Source organism: Triturus cristatus, chromosome 3_1 (assembly GCF_964204655.1).
Source record: "Triturus cristatus chromosome 3_1, aTriCri1.1, whole genome shotgun sequence".
In the NCBI taxonomy this organism is placed as follows: Eukaryota; Metazoa; Chordata; class Amphibia; order Caudata; family Salamandridae; genus Triturus; species Triturus cristatus.
The window spans coordinates 312,771,505-312,796,103 of record NC_140583.1 but is presented as its reverse complement, the minus strand read 5'-3'; the positions used below and the strand labels follow the sequence as shown (position 1 = coordinate 312,796,103).

At 46.8% G+C, this 24,599-nt stretch overlaps 1 long non-coding RNA gene across 1 annotated transcript in view; it reads left to right on the top strand.

Moving 5' to 3' along the window:
- LOC146860175 (uncharacterized) overlaps positions 1–19,312 on the top strand; it is a 32,500-nt gene extending 13,188 nt beyond the window's left edge. Inside the window, exons 2-3 of the long non-coding RNA XR_014979109.1 lie at positions 18,749–18,812; positions 18,927–19,312. This is a non-coding gene — a long non-coding RNA (uncharacterized LOC146860175). The remainder of the gene's footprint in view (positions 1–18,748; positions 18,813–18,926) is intronic.
- The last annotated feature ends 5,287 nt before the right edge of the window (positions 19,313–24,599 follow it).

Sequence of the window (24,599 nt, the reverse complement as noted above, 5' to 3'; positions counted from 1 at the left end):
AGGACAAAACTCTGAAAGGGGGGGAGTCAGAACCAAATTTGACCGTTGCCCCAGAGAACATTCCCTTGAGAAGAAAGTTGCAGATATCAGACACCAGCTCACACTCAGAAACGGAACAAGCACAAGTACATACTGGACAAGAGAAAAACAGTGAAGAGACAATAAAAGAGGTTCTCGATAAACAAATTCCTGATGAAAAGTTGAGAGAAATTCCACCTGAAGTAACAGAAGCAGATGGTCAGTTGCCAGATATAGAGAGTGAGGGACAGATTTTTGCTGAAGACCACCGAGGAGTTGTAGGGAATTCAAACATCCAGTTAGAGGAAGGGACAGTTAGTCAGCAGGAAGATTGTGTGCACGAATCATGAGGAGGGACAGAAGTAGGGAGAATTGAAAAGGTGGTGGAAAGAAAAACAGTTGAAGGTAAAAGTCAAGTTGAAACAGAATCAGAAGACAGTGATGAAGAGGTACCTGAAGGTTGAGTTCTGAGGAAAAGAGCATGGAGAGCTGAGAAGAATGATAAAGGAAATAAATGGAAAGGACCAGCAAAAGATGAAATTTGGTTAAACAAAATAAAGAGATTGAGATGCCGATTGACATGAGTGAATTCACCTAGAGCCGAACAAGTGAATGATGTATCTAGCCAAGAAAAGTTGAAAGACGAGGGAAAAACGACAACAGAAGAAAATAAGAGAACCAGAAAACCTAACCAGAAGTATAAGTCGCCGGAATGGTCAATTGTGGCGCTGCCTGAAATAAAAGAAGAGGCAGATAGCCAAGAAAATCCAGAGGTGACTGTACCAGAAGTGGTTAAGGAAAACGAAGAATCGGAAATACTGAGAGTTATCTTGTCCGACATTGGAGAAGAGACGGATGTTCAGGAAGTTCTGTATCTAGATTATGAAGGAAAAGTGAAAGACGATCAAATGCCAAACTGAAATGGACCAAAAGTGATACCAATGGAAAGACAATAAAATTACTGGAAGAGACATAACTGATAGAACCAAGTAGGTGCTTAGAGCCTTGGGTTAGACAAAACTAGTTGTGAAGTAGAAGAGGCTAAGTCAAAAGACACTGATCATTTTTCGGAATGGCAAACACAGACAATAGAAAAACTAAATGTATATTTCTTAGAAGGTGGTTAAAAATGTGTTGTTGTACAGGATTACTAATGCTTCTATGGATTGCTTTGGCTTTGATGATCTCATTTAAAATTACACTAGATACAATAGAAGGACATAGTGAGAATAAAACTAATGTAGAAAAGTTTCAGAAAGTATATCCGACGAATATAGATATAAATTATTTACATAAAGACAGGTCTATAAAAGATTTCTCTAACAATGTATTTTCAAAACGACTATATGAATATGTAAAGAAAATGGATGTGAGGGATTGCTACATCCGCATGCAGTTACCTGCATCTGTATCTGAGGGAGTGACCTATCATCACCTCCCAGTAACGTATGGAATAACATGTAGTGTAATAGCAAGTTTGTTTTACAAAATAGGGAAATTAGAATATTATATTTCAGATGTAGATAACATATTTTCATAAGTACCGGTAATTAAAAAATTGAATAAAGTAAAACCTGCAAAGGTATTAGGTGAATTCTTCTTAGAATCTAAAGAATTAACATTAGAGTATATATTTAGAAATAATCTAACTTGTAGTTTAAAGAAGGAGGAGAAAGTGTTCTTGGATATGGTTGAAGAAAGGAGATTAGAAATGCAAAAGAAAGTATCTGAGGAAAGAGAGGAAAAGACAGTCTGGGATGTTGAATAGGAAAAACATTTGAAAGGAGAAGTTAGTTCAACAATGGCTTTAGATTGGCCACAGAAAGGAAAGTTGTGTGTTAGAAGGAATCAAACTGCATATGATAATTATTTTGTAGGTAACAGTGATTGCCATGATACATATCGAATCATGGGTGGATGGGGATTTAAAGGAGGAAATGATCCAGTTTTTCCTGGATTATATTTTATCTGCGGGAACAAAGCATATTATCGATTACCAGATCACTGGTTTGGCACATGTTATGTGGGCCTGGTTTTCCCAAAGATGTTCCATGTGGGAAGAGGAAGAGATGGTGTACATGAGCTAGGTAGACAATTATTACGTAGAAAGAGAGAATCTTGGTCAGAAATTGTGGGAGACATTTTTGGAGCATTGATACCAGCAGTGGGAATATCTCTGAATGCACATAAAATTAGAAAATGATCAACAGTAGTGGATCGCTTGTCAACAAGCACTGCTGGAGGATTTTTATTGGTAAACACAGAAATGGTTGCCATGCGCGCCATGGTAATGCAAAATCAACTTGCCCTTGATGTAATTTTAGCAAAAGAGGGTGGAGTTTGTGGAATGTTGAAAGTTCAACATTGTTGTACTTATATTCCAGAGACGAAAGTCAAGATCTAAAGTCATACATTAAAAATATAACTGATTTGCATGAGGAAATTGCACCACTGGAGGTTGAAGGTGTTTGGGAAAAGATTGGAAAGAAATGATCTTCTATTAAAGATTTCCTATTAAAATTAGGTAGTACATTTATAGGTAAAATCTTATTTCCACTAACCTGTGTAATTATTCTAGTATTAGTTTTAAGACCAGGGTATTTATGTTGCAAAAGAAAGAAAATACAGAAAAACTTCAAAAGAGAAACTTTGAAATAGAAAGAGAATAAAAGACGAGAAAGAGAGTTTGAAGAAGTAGAATTAGAAGAAATGAAAGATAGCATGTATAGAAAAGCGAGAGAAGAAGAAATTGGGAAACAGAAATGTGAACTAAATTTCAACAAATTCATTTTCTTTTCATAAAAAATTTACAAATTGTGGTGATAAAATCACCAAAGGGGGGATTGATGGAGCAGGTAGTGCAAATGTTGTATACCTCCTCTATTTTTGCATGAAAATACTAATTATATAGTCTATTAATTATAATATTATTAAACAAATTTTGCATGTTTACTAATCAACATTATTAATACTAAAATATACATGGGATTTGCTAATTGCATGGCTAAATAAATTTTATAACTAAAATCTGTACGCATATTAGCAATAGTATATGTGGTAATAGAATATTGCATGATATATGTTGCTTTGTGATGTTTGCGTTCCTGATTTGCATCGAAAAGGTGAATATAATGGCTTTAAATGTCGCTATATGTTAGATAAATATAAGCACATAGAGGGATTAGCAAGGGGTTAACATTAGGATCACCAATTCCATTAATTAATTATTTTTTGTGTTTGTTTCGCTCAAGTTAGCGTTTGGGCCTAAATCCAAGATGGCCGCTGACACCACACGACGAAGTGGCTAGTGTCTCATGAGGCGCGGAGTGGGCTGCGCATGTGCAAGAAATCTCCTAAACCTCGTAGCGACCTTTGCACAGACTGTCCCTGGTCAAGGATGGCAAATGGGACTTTCGCCAAGATACGGGAACAATCAACCTTACAGTAAACCGGAACAAGCCGATACTTCGTTAACCAATGACGTCACTCCTCGAACTGTACTAAAAATCTTAGGATAGTTGTCGTACGATCTCAACCAGCCAATCACGACTGCTCTAAAGTTTAAATTTGTATCTTCTATGATTTGTTTTATTATAAAAAGGTTATTATAAAAAGGCTAGTAGAATAGGGAGGGCTACCTATCTACCCTACCTACAGCAGCAGCAGCAGCGGATGCCACGTTCGTTGTGACGCCTTTTCTGAAGATCCAGATGCTGCCCGATTGTTTGATGACTGCGAACTTTTCCAAAATCTACAGGCTATGATAGATGCTTGCACGGCTTCTGGTCCTTTGATAAATTTGGGACTATAGCGTGCTGAGCAGAGGACTTTGAGCTTTGGCCTGCTTTTCGGACAATTTACAACAAAAATTTGGTTATGCAGAGCCAATGAATTAGAGGACTTCAAATAGCCAGATTAGGTAAATATGATGTTCTGCGATTTACCTGAATTAATCAAGAAATTTTAAACTTTGACAAGACAAATGCAAATATAGATTCTTATGATAAATTTAGATAAACCATTATTGATTAACGAGAATTAATGAGTTTGTGGTTTTTCATTAAGAAAGATAAGGATTCTGAATCTTAAAAATGTGTTTTAGCTGGTTCTAAATCACCATCAACCAATCCAACCAAATTTGTCCATTCGACCAAGTGGGAGGAGTGCCTTGATGTTTGAGATTAGGGATCTGTAGGTGAAGGATGTCAATGTATATTTTCTAAAATAACTTTTCTCTCCCTATAGGTTTTTAGGTATCCCCCCTCACATGTCCAGTGCTTGAATTACTCATCCCTCCTGTGTGTGCAGACTCGTGAGTGAGAAACGTATGAGTGTTGGTGCTATGGGCCCCACCAATTACTGCGTGTGTGAATGAGCTAGTGTGACGTTAGGTCTGCGACGCAGGGAGGATATCGGTATATGTTGTTCCCCATTTCCCAGTCTTGCGCTGGATCAGCGGCATAAGGCCCAGAAGCAGTTGGGGTGGGAAAATGAAATCACGCAACACACCCCACTCTGGGAGACAGAAATACTTTGACACATGGGTAATTATCGATGGTTTGATAAATGGGACCTCATAGGGTTGTCCCGGATGGGAGATCTGTGGGTGAAGGGAGACGTATGACCATTCGCAACACTCTAACAAGAATACAAGCTATCGGGTACAGAAACCTTTCGATACTTACAGATCAAACATGCACTGCAGGGAGCGATCCCTAAGGGCACGGCGCTCCCGGAGTCTTCTCCGCTGGAAGGCAGAATCCTAGTTGATCAATAGGTCTCGCCTTTGGGACTTTATAAGTGTTTAGCCACGCAGCAGTTGATGTTGTTGCACCAAGGATATTGTGCTGCATAACTAAATACTTATAAGGTCCCAAAAGCGAGACCTATTGGCTATGCCAATGCTTGTTTTTGTATTGTATGTGGACTCTTCTAGAACCTCTGAGTTGAGCTACAACCGCGCCTGTTAATATGGCACTTAGAATAAAAACTCAGCATGAAGTATTGCATCAAATCAATTGTTATGCAACCCACCCTGCTCCTCTGACTATTGTGCAAATTTCATTCATTGCACAGAATGGACCTCTCTGTTACGCTCAGTATGAGTGGGCCACAAAAACAAGTATGGTAATGGAAGCGAAAACATTATATTATGGCTGATTAAGTACATTCTGAAACTTTCAAAGACGGGTGAGGCACCTAAAATGAAAAGGATGCAGTACTATGGAGGAAGATTTCAATTCCTACGGACTCACATATCTCCTTTTCAATGAATTGTAATGGCATTTGTATAGAACTGATGAGCCCCCCCACGACCCCTATAATTAATTATCCAGTGCCCTGATGCATTACACTGATTTTAGGAGCTTGAAGGATTCCACCTCTTCCAGGGTTTGATATTATCCCACAAATTGTACCAGTGTGTTTTTAATTTTATTTTAATGTGAAGAATTACACAGTGTAAAAAGCACAGTGCCGCCAGGGAGCTTTACATAGGGACAAGAAAAAAGTGTTAAAGAGCGACTATGCAAACAGAAAATGAGAAATAAGAATGAGATTGCAGAAAACGGATACAATCCTTTTTGTTCTCAAAATACATATGATACTATTATCACAGCTACAACTACAGCTATTGCGTCCAGGACCTTGCTGACGTTGCAGTACTACATAGATGTTAGGATTAAACAAACTGCCCTTTCAAAATATTAACTATAGCATATCCTCAAAAAAGAACACGTATTAAGTTATTTAATAAAAACATGGGTTTTCAATTTGCGACAGGTGAGTTTACGTTTTAGTTCAAAAGGGTCATATTAGCCATCTATAAATTGGAAAGATTTCCACTCAAACCACTGATTGGACGTAGCATTTGCCGCCAAGATTTGCAGCCATAAGAGGGGTTTAATTACCCACATCAATAGTACTTGTTTTCCCTAACATGGGAAATTGTTTCCAGTGCACATCTGGCCTGTGCGGGCTCTTTCTCGGGTCTAAGGTGCCGCTCCCCCTCCATACAGGCCATCCACTTCCGTTTTGAATGCCTGCGCACACCAAGGTCCCACATGCCACTTGCAAGGAGTCAAAGGCGACGACGCCATTCCAAATTGTCATTACATGGTGTTATCAAGCGTAGGCAGAATTGTCGACCTGCAGGTCCAATGAAATGCAAGAGCAAACAGGGAGAGTGCAGTCCTCAGCTAGAACAGACCTACACAAAGATCCCGCGTCTTGAAAGAACGCCCTATAAATATGCAAATTCTAGAACGTGCAGAGAAAAAGAGGCACAAGTCTAAAAAAAGACAGCTGCTTTGTGCAAAGGGTTCAAGGCCTTGCCTGACTGTCTCTCTGGGACACACCATAGGCCGCATCCCTCCATCAGCCCCCATGTAATCACAATCTTGTCCGTGGATGAGAATGCAAGCCAGGGACATACATGGACCGGACATACTCACAGTAATGATATAAACATACTTAACAACTCATAGACGCATTCACCCACGCTCAAAATTCACCATGTGCACTCACAAACAGACATGCACCCATACACACAGACATGCAGTCCCACTCAAGCTAACTCATAAGGACTTTCATACAGGCAAACTCAAACAGCCTCACGCTCAAACAGAAACAGGTTCTCACACGCAGACCACCGACAATTTTAACACTCACTCACCTACTCACACAAGGCAATGCTCACAAAGTTTGTTCAAAGCAAAACAATATTCAGTTAACTTCTGATTTATGTCAAATATATAACGATAATATACACAGCCTTGTAGGATTCCTCATTTATATATTATTTAAACATGGCGCTTATGACTTATGACACAAAAATACAATGCGTGTGTTCTTTAGTCCACGTTATTTCATGGCTTAAAACCCCCTAATTAATATCAATTGTTTGATTACACACAACGCTTCCTGCCACAGAATTGAAGCACTGAGCCATAGTTAATCTAACCGTAAAACCCTACACATATGCTGCCAGGGCTGTATTTGACAGCACCAGTAAGCACCCCCAATAGCATTTGCTTCCATTGGTCTCCTACGTGATGCCAGGACCAGGTCTTCGTGGCGAATTCACCTGGAACAGCCTGGGCTTAGAAACACTTGTCTACTGCAAATATGGTCTTCGAGTCCATAATTGTAACCCTCATTTTCTCTTGCAGTGGTAATCTGAGAGCCCTGTGCCGAGCACAGAACAGCTGTTCAGGCTCTCTCTGCTCCCTCAGCCGATACAAACTTTCCAAAGCAGGTAAACGCCTGCGAAATTGAGATCTGTGGTGATCACAAGGCATTTGCAGGGAGTTTTCAACCCTGGAAACTTAGTTTTACTCCTGTCAAAAGCATGAGCAAATCCGTTCTAAAGATTGAAAAGGGGTGGAAGACAACAAAAACTGGTAGTGGTAGGAGAAGGAGGTTTTCCAGGGTGGCTCTTACAGGCGTCTTAATCCTTCTTTCATAACCATAGCCAAAACAAACAAGGGCGCGCGCCTCGCGCAGCAGCAGGGGGGTCTGCGCGATTCACTTGCGGGAGCGATAATTGCTACCATATGGTGCCGCTCGCTCCCGCAAGTTAATCTCCAGACGTGCACGCATTTTCATTGAAGGCAATGGAACGCGTGCACGTTTTTGGCTGACAAGCCGAAGCGATCGCAAAAGGTCTTTTTTCCCAAGCAGCGCATGTGCGCTGCGTAGGCGAGACCTAAAAAGCGATATCCTTAACCTATCAGAAACTAGTAAACAACTCCCCAGACCCCCTCACCAAATTTAGAGACCGATGGCAGCTTGATGATGATGATGATGAGGATTGGCGAGACGCATTGTCGTCCCCGAAAGAAGTTGCAATATCGAGTGAGTTTCGAGTGGTGCAATTGAAAATACTCCATAGAATCTAGTATTCACGCAGTCGACTAGCGAGTATGGGCAAGATAGTGGATGTCTCCTGTGGAAAGGGGTGTGGTATTGAAGGAACATATTTTCACACGATCTGGGAATGCCACAGAATACAGTAATACAGCAAATTTCAATACTGGAAATCCACCACACAAAAGATGTCCGAAGTAACCGGGATAGACTTGACACCCACACCGGGCTGGTGTCTCCTCAACATATGGGAACCCACGGATCCAGGGCAGCTCTGGATCACACTGGGGTTCATAATTGCAAAACAAAATATTGCCCGACATTGGGGGGCCCCGGAGGTGCCGAGCTTGCGGGAATGGGAGAGAGAGCTTGATTGGTTTATGATGGCGGAGAAGACAGTGTACTCTAGCAGGAGGTGCCCCAAGAAGTGGGGGCACATTTGGGATATGTGGAATGTATATCAAGGTAATTTGTGCCAGAGCCCGAGAGTGAAGGTGCAGAGAAGAATAAATAGTATTGAGGACTCCCCGTAATAGTAACTGGGAAAGTACAGAAGCCACAGGATTGGATGGTGAACACAGAGATATACCCAGTGTTGGAAATACTCCACTCCCACACCGGTAAGGGTTGGTGGTAACGGGGTACTTCCAGGACATACAGTGGTAGCTTGGCTCGAGTGGTCAGGAATCAGGCACCGTGCTAAGCATACGCCATACCCATACAATAACCATGCGTGCATCCGTTCCAAAAACGACTCTACACCGTAAAAATTATGAAAATATCTTTCTTTATCTTCTTTTTCTCTTAGTTGCTGATTAGATAAATAATACACAATCACAATATACAAAGCTTTTTAAATAGTGCAGGTCAAATAAATACTGTCTTAATGATTCAATAAATAGGGGTGATCATAAATAAGGAAGGCATAAATATAAGTGCAAAACATACAGGCAATTAAATATTCTGAGGCAATAAATACTGCAAACCAATAAATATTGTGCGACAATAAATACTGTGGAACAATAAATACAGTGAAGCAATAAATAGGTTAAATACAATAAATACAGTGCTCTCAATAAATAATTAAAAGCTGACAGTGACACTCATAGAATCAGATCACATTTAAATTTCTATGGGCTGATTTGGCCCAGGCACAGCTTGTGGGGATGTGGAAGGCTTGAGGGTGTCTACTCCCTGGCTTGGACAAGGCTGAGGCCTAAACTGAGGTAGATCAAGGGGGGAATACCAGAGACCTGGCTCTCTCACTCTACACAACCCCTCTAAATTAGTCTCAGCTCGCCCCTGGCACAGTCCAGCTGGTTCCAGCACCTCTCTAACCCCTAGAGTAGTCTCTTAGGATTCCACAGGGCCTTTGGCGCCCTCTATTCCACTTACTGCCCTTTTTCTGAAGCTCCGACGCCGCTGGAGTCGTGTCGACGCCGTGAGGCGGTTCCGGTTCGATGTCGGCGGCCTCGGCACAATGTCAGTTCTTGACGACGCCGGTAGGCGGTTCCGGTTCGATGTCGGCGGCCTCGGCTCGATCTCGACCTCCGATTCGATGACGTCGGGCAGTCTTGGCTCGATGTCGACTTCGGGCGGCTCCGGTCCGATGGCGACCTCAGTTTCGATGACGTCGGCCGGCCTTGGCTCGATGTCGACTTCCGGCGGCTCCGGAGTGCGATCCCCACTCCCGACCTCCGGTGCTCCTCTCCTCAGGTTTCCGGCGACTCCGGAGTGCGATCTCCACTCCCGACCTCCGGTGCTCCTCTCCTCAAGTTCCGGCGACTCCGGAGTGCGATCTCCACTCCCGACCTCCGGCACGCTTCACCTCGGTCTCCGGCGACTCCGGAGGGCGGACTTCACTCCCCCGTCGACGCCGCTCACTCGACCTCGGGTGACTTCCTCCTCGACCTCTGGTACTCTCTACGACCTCCGTCGGCGCCCTCTCTCGACCTCTGGCGGCTCCGGGTACGACGTCTGCTTTTCCAGTCAGCGCCGCTTCTCCACCTCGGGCTCCAGGTCTCAGGCTTCTCGACGTCGGACTCCAGGAAAACCAATAATCAGGTCAGGACTTTGCTGTTCTTTGCTTCTAAGGCCTGTCCCTGCTGTCCAGGTCCTTAAGATGGTTTTTCTTGCTTCTTCCCACACAGGGCTCCAGGCTGGGCTCAGTCAGTAGGGACTAGTATCAAGGGTGGGTTTATGGACCCCACTCCAGGCACAAGTTTCCACCCCTGCTGCCTCACTCCTTCCTCCTTCAAGTTTCTGCTGCTCTCTCTTCACCAGTCAGGTGCCAACTGCCAGCTCCAACTGCCAACTCTCTGTCTTAGCTTCCCAACATTCTAAACCGCCTCCAACTGTCACAGGGTTCTGGAATGTTCTGGAAGGTGCTAGTAGGTTCCAGTGGGTGCTGGTGATGTCACAGGTGGCCACCATTTTGTGCTCCAGGCCCTCAGACAGAAGTTTCAGGGGTAGATAAAATGGCTCCCTGAATCTGCAGCAACACTAAAAAGTCTGGTGGTTCCCAAAAAGGAAAAATTCAAACAGGGTTTGAGGCAAAAGTGGGACAAAATAAATAATGATGAGGAGGGACCACCCAAAGGGCTGACAGGTCTAACACGCGTCCCCCCCCAGCTGAAAGTGGGGAGAGCTACCCAACCCCTTGGGAGTTCTCATCACTAAGGCGGAAATACCTTGAGAGACCGTCTGCATTGGCGTGGTCCACTCCAGGCCGATGTTCCACCTGAAAGTCCATTCCCTGTAGGGAAATAGACCACCTCAACAACTTGGGATTCTCCCCCTTCATCTGCATCAGCCAACGAAGGGGTCTGTGGTCGGTCTGAACCAGGAAGTGCGAGCCAAACAGGTATGGCCGCAACTTCTTCAGAGCCCATACCACTGCAAAGGCTTCACGCTCTATTGCACTCCACTTCTGTTCCCTGGGAAGTAGTCTCCGGGATAGGAAGACCACGGGTTGATCCAGACCCTCTTCGTTGAGTTGCGATAACACTGCCCCAATGCCATGTTCTGATGCATCCGTCTGGACAATGAACTCCTTGGAAAAGTCTGGGGCCCTTAAGACCGGGGCCTCGCACATGGCTTTCTTCAAGCTCACAAAGGCCTGCTGACAAGCCTCCGTCCAGACTACCCGTCGAGGTTGTTTCTTGGACGTGAGCTCCGTGAGGGGGGCTACGATGGTACCGTACCCCTTCACGAAGCGGCGGTAATATCCCGTGAGGCCCAGAAAAGCTCGGACCTCAGTCTGTGTCTTGGGGGGTTCCCAGGCCATGATGGCCTCGATCTTCGCCTGGAGGGTTTGCACCGCTCCCCTACCCACCAAGTGTCCAAGGTACACTACCGACCCCTGCCCGATCTGGCACTTGCTGGCCTTGATCGTCAATCCAGCTTGTCTCAGGGCCTGGAGAACAGCTTGCAGGTGACGCAAGTGATCCTCCCAGCTGTTACTGAAGACGGCTATGTCATCCAGATAAGCAGCAGAGAAACTCTCCATTCCGGTGAGGATCTGGTTTACCAGGCGCTGAAACGTGGCAGGTGCGTTCTTGAGCCCAAAGGGCATCACACAGAACTGGTAGTGGCCATTGGGCGTGGAGAAGGCTGACCTTTCCCTTGCTCCATCAGTCAAAGAGATCTGCCAGTACCCAGAAGTAAGGTCAAAGGTACTAAGATATTGGGCAGCTCCCAGCCGGTCAATCAATTCATCCGCCCTAGGGATCGGATGAGCATCAGTTTTGGTCACTGAATTTAGTCCCCGGTAGTCCACACAGAACCTCAGCTCCGGTTGGGCACCCGGTGGTGCAGCTTTTGGTACTAACACCACCGGACTGGACCAGGGGCTGCTAGAAGGTTCGATCACTCCTAGCTCCAGCATCTTAGTGACTTCACTGTGAATGCTGGCCTTCACCTTGTCTGACATCCGGTAGATCTTGGACTTCACAGGTGGGCTGTCTCCTGTGTCCACGTCATGGACGCACAGGTGAGTCCTACCCGGGACAAGGGAGAACAACGAAGAGTACTGTCCCAGGACCTGGCGGCAGTCCTCCCGCTGTTCAGGAGTTAGAGATGGGGAGAGAATCACTCCCTCCACCGACCCATCCTTCTCTTGAGACGCAAACAAATCAGGGAGAGGCTCGCTTTCCACGTCCTCTCCTCCGTCAGTCACCATCATCAAGATGACTTTGGGCCTCTCGTGGTGGGGTTTGAGGCGGTTGGCATGCAGCACCCGCAGGGGCTGACGAGGGGTTTTAAGGTCCACCAAGTAGGTAGCCTTACCCTTCTTCTCCAACACTTCAAAGGGTCCTGACCAGCGATCCTGGAGGGCACTAAGCTCTCCTGGTTCGATCACCCACACCTTCTGGCCAGGCTCCAACTCCACCGGGTGAGCATTGTGGTCATACCACGCCTTCATCACTGCTTGGCTGGCTTCCAAGTTGTCAGAAGCTTGCTTCCACAACTTAGCCATTTGGCTCCGGAAGGCCAGCATGTAGCTCACCACGTCCTGGGGAAGCTTTCTGGGAGTTCTTTCCCATCTGTCTCTCACCAGGTTGAGAGGTCCACGTACAGGGTGCCCATACAGAAGCTCGAAGGGGCTGAAGCCCACTCCCTTCTGTGGCACTTCCCTGTAAGAAAAGAGTAGACAGGGTAGGAGGACGTCCCATTTCCTCCGCAGGCTTTCAGGCAGACTTCTGATCATTCCCTTCAAGGTTTTGTTAAACCTCTCCACCAGACCATTGGTCTGGGGGTGGTAAGGAGTTGTGAACCGGTAGGTCACTCCACACTCCTTCCACATCGCCCGCATGTACGCTGACATGAAGTTGGTCCCCCTGTCGGACACAACTTCCTTGGGAAAACCCACTCGGGTAAAGATTCCCATTAGGGCCCTAGCCACAACAGGTGCTGTTATGGTCCTCAGAGGTATTGCCTCTGGGTACCGTGTGGCATGATCCACCAGAACCAGGATAAACCTGTGACCAGCTGTAGTCGGTGGATCTAACGGACCCACAATGTCGATGCCCACCCTTTCAAAGGGGGTGCTAACGACAGGTAGTGGTTCCAGGGGAGCTTTCAGCTTCACCGCTGTTTTCCCACTGGCTTGGCAAGACACACATGTCCGGCAGTAGGTATCGGACGACACTTTCATTTGAGGCCAATAAAAGTGTGGGACAAGACGGGCGAAGGTCTTGTCTTGCCCCAAGTGTCCTGCCAAGGGGATCTCGTGAACCAACTCCAGAAGGAAGGCTCGATAACGTTGAGGGACTACCAAGGCTCGTGACGATCCATGTAGGGGTGCCTTGGGTTCACTGTAGAGGAGGCCATCCTCCCAGTAAACACTGTAGTTCCCTTCAACGTTCCCTGCTGCCTGGGCTTCGGCCTGTCGCCTCAGCCCCTCAAGGGTAGGGCACTCCCTCTGGCCCTGGCAGAATTCCTCCCTGGACGGGCCTCCCTCCACGTGCCACTCGGCCGGGATGGGTAGGTCCCCCAGTTTGGTAACATCCCCCACCGCAGACTCCTGGTCCACCACCTCCGGTGGCCTATCCGTCCTACGGGGTGTGGACGCCGAGGCAGGCTCCTCCTGTCCTCGGTTCTTCCCTTGACTGGCAGCTGGCTGGGCCTTTGTTCCAGGCTCCAGCCGAAACGAACTCCCTCTCCGGGTAGTCGCGGACCTTGTGCTCACACAGGCTCAGTCAGGTGTACCCAGCATCTCAGTATGAGTCCGGTATTCCACCTCCTTCCAAGCGTTGTGCTCCATGTCATTCCCCAGCAGACAATCGACTGGCACGGCAGGGCTTACGGCAACTCGAAGTGAACCTGCAACCCCCCCCCCCATTCAAAGGGAACCTCGGCCACTGGATAGTGGCCTGTTCTGCCGTCAGCCATCGCGGCTGGGTGGAGTACATCGGGAATTACCTGCTCTGGAGACACCAGTTGACTACGTACCATAGTCATACTGGCTCCTGTGTCTCTCAGAGCCTCCCCTCTTTGGCCGTTGATGGTGACCCACTGCCCATACTTTACGGTATTCGCGGGCACCTGGATCTTAGGAACCATCTCCCGTTCTCCCAGGGACACTAAAGTGACACCCGCCCACTCCCTTCCCTTAGTTAAGGGCATCTCCTCCCCGAGCACTGCACTAGCTACTCCGGGGGTCTTTCCTCCAATGGGAGGGGGTGGTCGTTTCCGGCACTTCGTATCTCCTTTATAGTGTCCAACGCCACCGCACTCGTAGCAATGGACAACCCTTGGCTGCTGACTCTGGCCAGGATTAGGGTTTCTGGGTGGGTTAGCCCTAGGGGTGAATCCTGTTCCCTTCCCTTGGAAGTTATTTTGGGGGCCTTTGGAGAACTCCTTTTTCTTTTCCCCTCCCTCTTTCTTCTGGGGGGCGCCCTGTCCGGCCTTTTGAGTATCCCCTCCAGTCCCCCTTGTGGACACCCGGGTACTAGCCCAAATGTCCGCCTCCTCAGCAAGCTTCCGGGGACTGGTCAGCTTGCTATCCACCAGGTGTTGACGCAGTTCAGGGAAACATTTCTCGAGCAGGTGTTCCTTCAGTACTAGATCAAACAACCCCTCGTAGTTCCTCACTTCACTGCCCTGAATCCAACCCTCTAGTGCCTTCTTTGCATAGTCCAGGAAGTCCACCCAATTCTGTGTGCCCAGTTTGTGACTACCCCTGAACTTCTGTCTGTACTTTTCGGGTGTTAGTCCAAACTTTCTTATGAGCGCCAGCTTCATGGTGGGGTAGTGGGTCTGCTCATCCTCCTCGAGGGCCAATAATGCATCCCTACCAGCTGGAGGCATGTACTTGTACAATCCCCCTCCCCAGTACTTCTCTGGAACCCCATGGGCCCTTAACGAGACCTCATAGGCCGCTAGCCACTTGGCGATATCGTCACCCACCCCATAGCTAGCTACTATGTCCTTTGGCAGGTAGGGTTTGGGTTCCCTGGTGTACTCTCGTTCTTCGCTGCCACCGTTAGGTACAGGGTGTGCCCCGATTCTCAGGATCTGAAGATCTATCTCTTTCAGCCTTATCTCATGAGCCATCCTCTGTTCCTCCTTCTCTTTCTCCAGCCTTGCTAAGTCCCATGTGAGCTGTCTTTTCTCCCTCCGGTCTGTTAACTCCACTTCAGACAAGCCACCGCTAGAGGCACTGCTGCCCTTCCTGGAAAGTGTCCTGGGCCCCGCTGACAGGTTCCCCACCTCCGGTTGGTACAAACCAGCTCCCTCACTGTCGGGCTCTCTATCCCTGTCCTCCTCCTCAGCCTTGCTTTCTCGGCGTGCCTCCCCCCAAGCCCTTAAGCTGGTTTGGAGTGCACCCTTCTTTGCTCCTGGGGGACAATACACCCCCTCCCGCTGGCAAAACTCCCTGAGTTGGGCCACAGTGTACGTTTCTAAATTCTCCAGTACAAACTCCATCTTGCCCACTCAGGTCAGAGGACAGTTATTTGCAGTAACAATGCAGGGGGGTACCTTATATAATACCTCCTCCCACCACCAGAGTAAATTTGGAAAAAAACAAAAACCCACAATTAGGAAGGCCGCTTTGAGAAAACTCCCGGTGTAGGCCTATGGACTACCCACAGTTATTGTTGAGTATACGTAGGCACAGCTCTATCCCACCACTGAACACCAATTAATGTTGGAAATACTCCACTCCCACACCGGTAAGGGTTGGTGGTAACGGGGTACTTCCAGGACATACAGTGGTAGCTTGGCTCGAGTGGTCAGGAATCAGGAACCATGCTAAGCATACGCCATACCCATACAATAACCATGCGTGCATCCGTTCCAAAAACGACTCTACACCGTAAAAATTATGAAAATATCTTTCTTTATCTTCTTTTTCTCTTAGTTGCTGATTAGATAAATAATACACAATCACAATATACAAAGCTTTTTAAATAGTGCAGGTCAAATAAATACTGTCTTAATGATTCAATAAATAGGGGTGATCATAAATAAGGAAGGCATAAATATAAGTGCAAAACATACAGGCAATTAAATATTCTGAGGCAATAAATACTGCAAACCAATAAATATTGTGCGACAATAAATACTGTGGAACAATAAATACAGTGAAGCAATAAATAGGTTAAATACAATAAATACAGTGCTCTCAATAAATAATTAAAAGCTGACAGTGACACTCATAGAATCAGATCACATTTAAATTTCTATGGGCTGATTTGGCCCAGGCACAGCTTGTGGGGATGTGGAAGGCTTGAGGGTGTCTACTCCCTGGCTTGGACAAGGCTGAGGCCTAATCTGAGGTAGATCAAGGGGGGAATACCAGAGACCTGGCTCTCTCACTCTACACAACCCCTCTAAATTAGTCTCAGCTCGCCCCTGGCACAGTCCAGCTGGTTCCAGCACCTCTCTAACCCCTAGAGTAGTCTCTTAGGATTCCACAGGGCCTTTGGCGCCCTCTATTCCACTTACTGCCCTTTTTCTGAAGCTCCGACGCCGCTGGAGTCGTGTCGACGCCGTGAGGCGGTTCCGGTTCGATGTCGGGGCCTCGGCACAATGTCAGTTCTTGACGACGCCGGTAGGCGGTTCCGGTTCGATGTCGGCGGCCTCGGCTCGATCTCGACCTCCGATTCGATGACGTCGGGCAGTCTTGGCTCGATGTCGACTTCGGGCGGCTCCGGTCCGATGGCGACCTCAGTTTCGAAGACGTCGGCCGGCCTTGGCTCGATGTCGACTTCCGGCGGCTCCGGAGTGCGATCCCCACTCCCGACCTCCGGTGCTCCTCTCCTCAAGTTCCGGCGACTCCGGAGTGCGATCTCCACTCCCGACCTCCGGCACGCTTCACCTCGGTCTCCGGCGACTCCGGAGGGCGGACTTCACTCCCCCGTCGACGCCGCTCACTCGACCTCGGGTGACTTCCTCCTCGACCTCTGGTACTCTCTACGACCTCCGTCGGCGCCCTCTCTCGACCTCTGGCGGCTCCGGGTACGACGTCTGCTTTTCCAGTCAGCGCCGCTTCTCCACCTCGGGCTCCAGGTCTCAGGCTTCTCGACGTCGGACTCCAGGAAAACCAATAATCAGGTCAGGACTTTGCTGTTCTTTGCTTCTAAGGCCTGTTCCTGCTGTCCAGGTCCTTAAAATGGTTTTTCTTGCTTCTTCCCACACAGGGCTCCAGGCTGGGCTCAGTCAGTAGGGACTAGTATCAAGGGTGGGTTTATGGACCCCACTCCAGGCACAAGTTTCCACCCCTGCTGCCTCACTCCTTCCTCCTTCAAGTTTCTGCTGCTCTCTCTTCACCAGTCAGGTGCCAACTGCCAGCTCCAACTGCCAACTCTCTGTCTTAGCTTCCCAACATTCTAAACCGCCTCCAACTGTCACAGGGTTCTGGAATGTTCTGGAAGGTGCTAGTAGGTTCCAGTGGGTGCTGGTGATGTCACAGGTGGCCACCATTTTGTGCTCCAGGCCCTCAGACAGAAGTTTCAGGGGTAGATAAAATGGCTCCCTGAATCTGCAGCAACACTAAAAAGTCTGGTGGTTCCCAAAAAGGAAAAATTCAAACAGGGTTTGAGGCAAAAGTGGGACAAAATAAATAATGATGAGGAGGGACCACCCAAAGGGCTGACAGGTCTAACACCCAGCAATGTAACATTTGTAAAGTGTATAAATAATGACACAAAGCCTTGAAAAATGTATAAACGGTTTTGTCTCCTGTCAATTTAATAAAAAGATTTTTTTTTAAAAGGCATCTGGCTCAGATGTGCATTTCATAAATGCGAATATTTAGCTGTGAAAAGATCCAGCACTGATAGAGTAATGCTCCCAGCAGACCAGGCCCTTAGTGTACATTTTTGCACAGCTTGATCAGTCTCAGCCCTTGCACAAATGTAAATATAACTACTGTCATGGTTGGCACTCTTTCTCATACATGTCAGTGTAGCTGACTGCACAGACTTACAACACATTGGCCACTTACCATTCAAGACGCATGCATGATGACTTGTCAATGTATTACCCTGCACAGACCCTGCTGTCAGTCAAACTGAGTGTGTGTTTGCACACCACGGCCTTTCACACAAGGGAAGATTCTGCTGTTCCTCCCTGTGTGGGCCATGGTTCCCCACCAGCAGTGGTAACACTACCAGAGGTGCTGGCAGAAGCAGCGTGAAGGAGAAGGAGGCAGTGTGGCAGCTGGAACATGTGATTAGTGGGTGTGACTTAAACTAGGTACACAGTTTGCAAATGGGGGATTAAGGTTTCAACATGCTTTTACGTGTCCATGTTTGTATGTGTACTGACATTTATGCGTTTGCATGTAGATCTTGGCATTCATGTGTGCCTTTGCATTTATGTATCTCTACATGTGGCTGGCGGTTGCCGTTTTGCTTCTGATGGCAGAATCCTCTGGTTTCTGGTGACCACCACCCTGTATCTTGTGGTCATCAACCTTTGAATTTGGTGTGCCGCCTGCACTATATTGTAATTTTCTGTCAGGTCACCAGACAATGTAGATCGTTAAAGACCCTGAAGACTTCAAACTTGAAGAAGGTGGAAAACAGCCTAATAGAAAATATAGACCCACATAGTAAGAGCCAAAACTTCTAGCAACAGATGGATCAGTTGCGCTGCACCATCCACAGTAGACCCAGCTCTAGCAGTAGCACTTCCAAGTCAGTAGGGGCAGATATAGTATAAAGACCTACCATGTGCAGAAACAAGCTGTCTGGCAACAGTGGTTGTTACAACTACTTCACTCATATTTCAGCCCACGCTCGGCCTATTCATTCCATCACCTTTGTTGCTTTCCTCCCCTCAGTTCCCTAACTTCCTTAGCCCTTATTAATCCTATGACTTGCTAATATCCTATGTTTTGTCTCCCTCCTCCCAGACTCCCTCTTTTCCAGTACTGCAGTGGTGTTACACCCTACTTTGGCTCTTGAGCAAGACTCCAGGTACGCTTGAATCCTTGCACAATGCACAAGGTGCAGAGCCTATGCCTGCGATAACTCTATATGTATCATTTGAATGTGTTGTTCCATCACTGATTTCTGCTATCTCTCTCTTAGGTGGAACATTGCAGACTTCTTCGTCAAAGATGCTGTGCCATAACCCTCCAGTCCTGGTTTTCCACTAACCAGCCTGCAGGAGTGTCTCTAGTTCTCCCTCTCATTTTCTGCTTACAGTGGATTATTTTTCACAAACCTTAAGTTAACCACAGGGAATGAGCAGATCCATACGGCGAGCAGATGGATTGGCCTCAACATCCTCAACGATTTCAAAGCCCTGGTTGTAACAGTCTTCTTAGGCATACTGTGGATATTATGTTGGGCCCTGCCAAAATGGCCACCCTTGCCATATTGTGGACTTTCTATATATTATCATGTGCCTGGTATGTTGCCCTTTTTGATATACTATGGGTACTCAAGCCATTTTGGTGACCATGGTAAAGGTTGCCTTCCCTGGTAAAGTTTGATCATTGCTAAAAGAGGGCTTTCCTTGGCATAATCTTGGCATTCATGTTGCCCTTCCTTCACATATTATATTATGCATACTAAAAGCATAATGGTGGCTCATGGTATAAGGTGGCCGTCCTTTAAACACTGAAATAGCAGTCATTATGATGGCACTAACTGTGGATAGTGGCATATTTTGGACATTGGGAGCACTTAGCACTGGCATAAGGTGTCCTTTGATGGTGTATCATGGGCATTTCAGGCATTATGGTGGCCCTGGCATATAATGGTCGTTTTGGGCATATTGTGGTAATTCAAGGCATTATGCTGGTCTGTCATAAGATGGTTTCCTTCGCATGCTTTAGGCACTCTGGGTATTGTGGTGCCTCTGGCATAACATGACTCTCACTTAGCATATTATGGAAATTCTAGAAATGTTGGGGCCCTTCTATAAGGTGCCAAAAGAAACAGTGTTCCATATGGGAAAATAATTCTAAATTGTGTTCTGCTGAATAGCGTTCACCAGCAACCCATGATGGGGTAGTGTTCAATACGGCTTGTATGTGCTTGTTAGCGTAGCTTATTTAGTGGTTCGTTGGTTGGTTTTGGTTTGAATGGCCTTTGAAAGTAAACACATGACAAAGTTTGCTCAGTCAATACACGGAACAAAAAATAAGTACCGAGCATGTAGGAAAGCTGTGAGCTAAATGTACAGGCTGCACACTGACGAGTGACTCAATGTGAAATAATACAAGTATTAAACAAGCATTGGCATAGCCAATAGGTCTCGCCTTTGGGACCTTATAAGTATTTAGTTATCCAGCACAATATCCTTGGTGCAACATCAACTGTTGCATGGCTAAACAATTATAATGTCCCAAAGGCGAGACCTATTGGCTATGCCAATGCTTGTTAAATGAACACATTCACATGGCAGTTACATTGTTTTTACCCTCTGCCATTGGTTTGAGTAGCACATTCGTGATTTACAGCTCGTTTATTAGATGCGAGGTGCATGTTGCAAGAGCAGTGAGTGGGAATAGCACTGATGGGCGTAGGAATGAGTTGTGAGTCAGGTAACACTAGGATGCGATCATATGTTTATCAAAACGTCTCCCTCTTGTTGCATGTGCTGTACATGTTTTCTGGGTAAAAGAAACTTTCACAGCTGCATGTGCTCTACACAGTGTCTGCATGGGGGCTGCTTGCGCATCTACTGCCTATGTAGTTGCGTGTATGAAGTAAGCATGCACTGCTGCACGTCTCATACCTATTCTGTGAGTATGCTTATATTGCAGTCTTATCCCTGTGACGTACCAGTTGTAGGTGTGAAAAACTTGCACTGCTCCTGGCTGTTTTGTAAATCTTCTGTATGGGTACTTAAGCTTATTCCTGCACTGTTCACAGGTTCATTTCACCCTGATACATGGGGTTTAGCCGAGTCATTTTCGCACATTTTTAAGTGTTCACATCACAGTCCAGAACATGCACAGCCAGTGCTGGAAATCTTTGTATGTATGTCTCAGAAGAGAGGGTTCCAGTTGGAGTTTATAACAGGATACTTTTATTTGAAGCAGTGGTGGTGACATTTTTCTCTACCAGGGCATGTAAAACTTATAAGTACATGCCAAACTTTTTAAATACTCTGCACCCTGCCCTATGGGCTTTGTAGGGCCTGCAAGCCCACCTATAGCATTTAATTTACAGGCCCTGGGTTCAGGTAGTCCCACTTTACTAGGGACGCGCAGGTAAATTAAATGTGCCAATTGGGTGTAAGCCAATTGTACCATGTTTAGAGGAGAGAGCCCATGCATGTTACCACTGCTCACCAGCGCTAAAGTGTGCAGATTCCTAAAAGCCCAAAAAACGTGTTCAGAAAACAGGATGGTGATGGCAGTTTGGGGATGACCCTGCAGAAATGGCTAAGTCCAACAATAATGAAGCTACCTTACCGAATGGACATACTTTTTGTACATTTGACGGTGTCCGTCAATTCTGGCTGCAAACTACCTGAAAACCCATGCTGGCATGAGGTCATTGGAGGACATGCTTTCTGTGGCTGATGCCACAGAAGCTGCCTACCTCTCACTATGTGCTGCTTCCTTTTTGTTCATTCTATTGCTGTAGCTTTCTTGGCCTGTGTAGAGGCTGGCAGAATTTCAGAGTGATGAGCGAAACGCAGAAAGCTCACGTTTTTTGTCTGCCTACTGAGAGCAATTGGGACTTCCCTGCTGATCCGTTGGTAGAAAAAACACAGGCCCAAAGCCGAAGGGACAGTTGCTTCTAGAAGCTATGTGAGGAGCCGGGCAATATATTTACCTGAACGCTAAGGGCATGATACCTGATAGTGCCCTTAGACGTCGCCTCCCCTGCTATAAGTCTATGTCCTGCACCTTCCAGCAGAGATCTCCTGGTGGTCTAGCAAGTAGGCACCATTCACAAGGTCCTCTGCTGGCAAAGGTGCATTGAAAAACACTGTTTGGGTAGTTGAAATATAATAGGGGTTCTGCCATGCTTGCTCTCACCAGCTACCCTCTGTGAGTCACATTGACTGTCTCCGTCTTCCTCACACATCTTCCGAGACACATCTCTCCGCAGCTTTTCTGTGCCCTGGTGTCAGGCTATCTGCACCGTGAGACAGCATAGCTCACGCACCCGTCTTTACAGATTTGTACACCTAAATGTGCTTGCTGTATGTATTAAGATTACGATTAGGTTGGTCACTAACTTACTTGGCTGGATGTCTCCCTTGCAAAGATGTACAGTGCAGATGGCCGTTGAGAAGCCCAGGCTGCAACTCGTCGACAGGGCGGGAATCAGCCAGGCTTGGTAACTTAGCCAAAGGCACAAAGCATGCTTGTGCTTGTAGTGTCACTTTTCCCCAAGAACAGTTTGGGCATACAAGCGCCAGCATGCTTGGAGTGCTGGGCTGGCTGAAAGCCCTTCTACAAAGATGGGCCAGGTTATTACCGGTCTGTGGTAGCTCAGTATTACAGCGTGAGACAGCATTGCTCACGCATCCGTTTTTACAGATTTGTACACTGTAAATGTGCTTGTTGCATGTATTAAGATTACGATTAGGTTGGTCACTGATTTACTTGGCTGGATGTCTCCCTTGCAAAGCTGTACAGTGCAGAGGGCCGTTGAGAATCCCAGGCTGCAACTCATCGAGAGGGCGGTAATCAGCCAGGCTTGGTAACTTAGCCAAAGGCACAAAGCATGCTTGCGCTTGTAGTGTCACTTTTCCCCAATAACAGTATGGGCATACAAGCCCCAGCATGCTTGGAGTGCTGGGCTGGCTGAAACCCCTTGTACAAAGATGGACCAGGTGCTTACCGGTCTGTGGTAGCTCAGTTTTACTTAGGCAGGCTGACAGCTTCTTCTCTGAGGTGTTCATCGTGGCTTCCCTCCAAGCACCAGCACATCAGGCTGCGCACAGCGTGTACCTGAGGTCAATAAGTCCTTCAAGCAGAGAGAACCCTTAAGTAGGTATATGCGAACAAACCAGTACTGCAGCGCCCGGAAGCTCTCTGTTGCCGGCCTCTCTTGCGCGTTCCTTTCCTGAACTGGTTTTTGCACTGGTGAAACCCCTCCTGCTGTCAGGGGCTCAGAGGACGCAGGACGCTCACTGGAATACCTCTGTGTCATTGGTGAAGCATCAGTACAGAGCAGATCCACCAAGTGCAGTAATCACAGTGCTAATGCACTGACCTCAACAGCTGTGTGTTGTTCAGCCTAGAAACTGGCCGGTCTAAAACTTCATTTAATGTAGCGCCTCGAGCTAGCTTAGATCTCTAGTGATACTTACTGAAAACCCCTTGGGTGCAGCGTGATATATAGATGTGAGCAAACCCACAAATTCATAAGGATAGCGCAGTCAAGCCCCTGAACCGGTTTGAGGCGGTGTATGCAGAAGTAGCCTACGTGCAAGTTTGAAAGACATCCTATGGTGCACCTACCCAGTTCCAATCCACATAGTCTGTCTGGGGTTAGATTCCTCTGAGGGGGATCTGTCCCTCCTATTTGGATCCACCACTCTCCCATTAGGGATGGAGGGAGTGCCTCTTGGGCCTTCACCTCCATGGTGTGAGTGGTCTGGTTCATCCAGGTCAAGTTCATTTTCCTCTTCCTGGTCCTCATCAGAGTCCACCACTAGGGTGTCCTCTTCTGTGGGATGCCCACCCAACCTGTCTACCCCATCAGACACTAAAGTCTGCAATGAGCAGAATTTTTCTGAGACGTTGTGTGTTGGCACCTTTGGTTGTCTTCAAATGTCTAGCAGTGCACATCTCCCTAAGCTCAGCAAAAGTGAGATTGTCATACCTGTCGACTGGGACCTTTGAAGGTACTTCCAGGGCCTTATGGGCTCCTGATCATGAAGACATTTCTAGTGTAGTGGATTGTTGCATCTACCTACACTAGGTGTGGCCTACTGAACCCTTTCTTGAGTTGTAGTCAAGGTGTGCTAAGCCCTCTACACACAACTCCTAAGTTCAGTAGAACTTATTGTATTCTAAGCTAAATTTATATGTACATATATGTACCTTTAGTACCAAAGTGGCTTTCACTTTAGAAATTCAATTTGTTATCTGGTAAAACAATGGCAAGCTTGAATCCAACCGCTGCACACCAATGTGAGAAGTTGGCCTGGCATATACTGTCCACTAGTTACTAGTTATAGGGGACACCTTGCACCAGTCCAATTTGACTCTTAAGGTGATAGGTTAAAAGACAACCTTTAAAGAAAGCTATCCTAGTGGTGGCTGTGGAGAGCAGCCTTCAGGCTAAGTCTTGAAGGAGTGTTAAGCTTATTGTTTTACCATAGATAACCACTTGAATGACCAAATGAAAGAGTAGTCCACACAGGTATATATTCAAAATATATGTATTTATTCTAAGAATAATCCCACTAGTCTCTTTATGAGGCTGGAGGTAAAGATACAATTCAAACAAGCATTGATAGTTACAATAAATAGCACTGGAATCATAGGGCCCCATGGGGGGACCAAACCATATATTAGAAAAGTGGTATAAGAACCACGACAATTCTATAGACAGGGTCGCTGGCCCCTTACAAAACCACCCAAGGTAGTGAGGAAGGGGACCTACGGGAGACGCGTGCAGTGGTATAAACTACTGTCGGGATCTCTATTAAAGACTATGGAGAATGTCGCGGTTTGAAATTACAAGAATATAAACACTTCTAGCAGGAGTTCAAGTTCAGCAGCTTAGAGTTAAGCTCTTGGAGGGCCCACACCCACGACAGTACCGAGGTACCACTGTTAC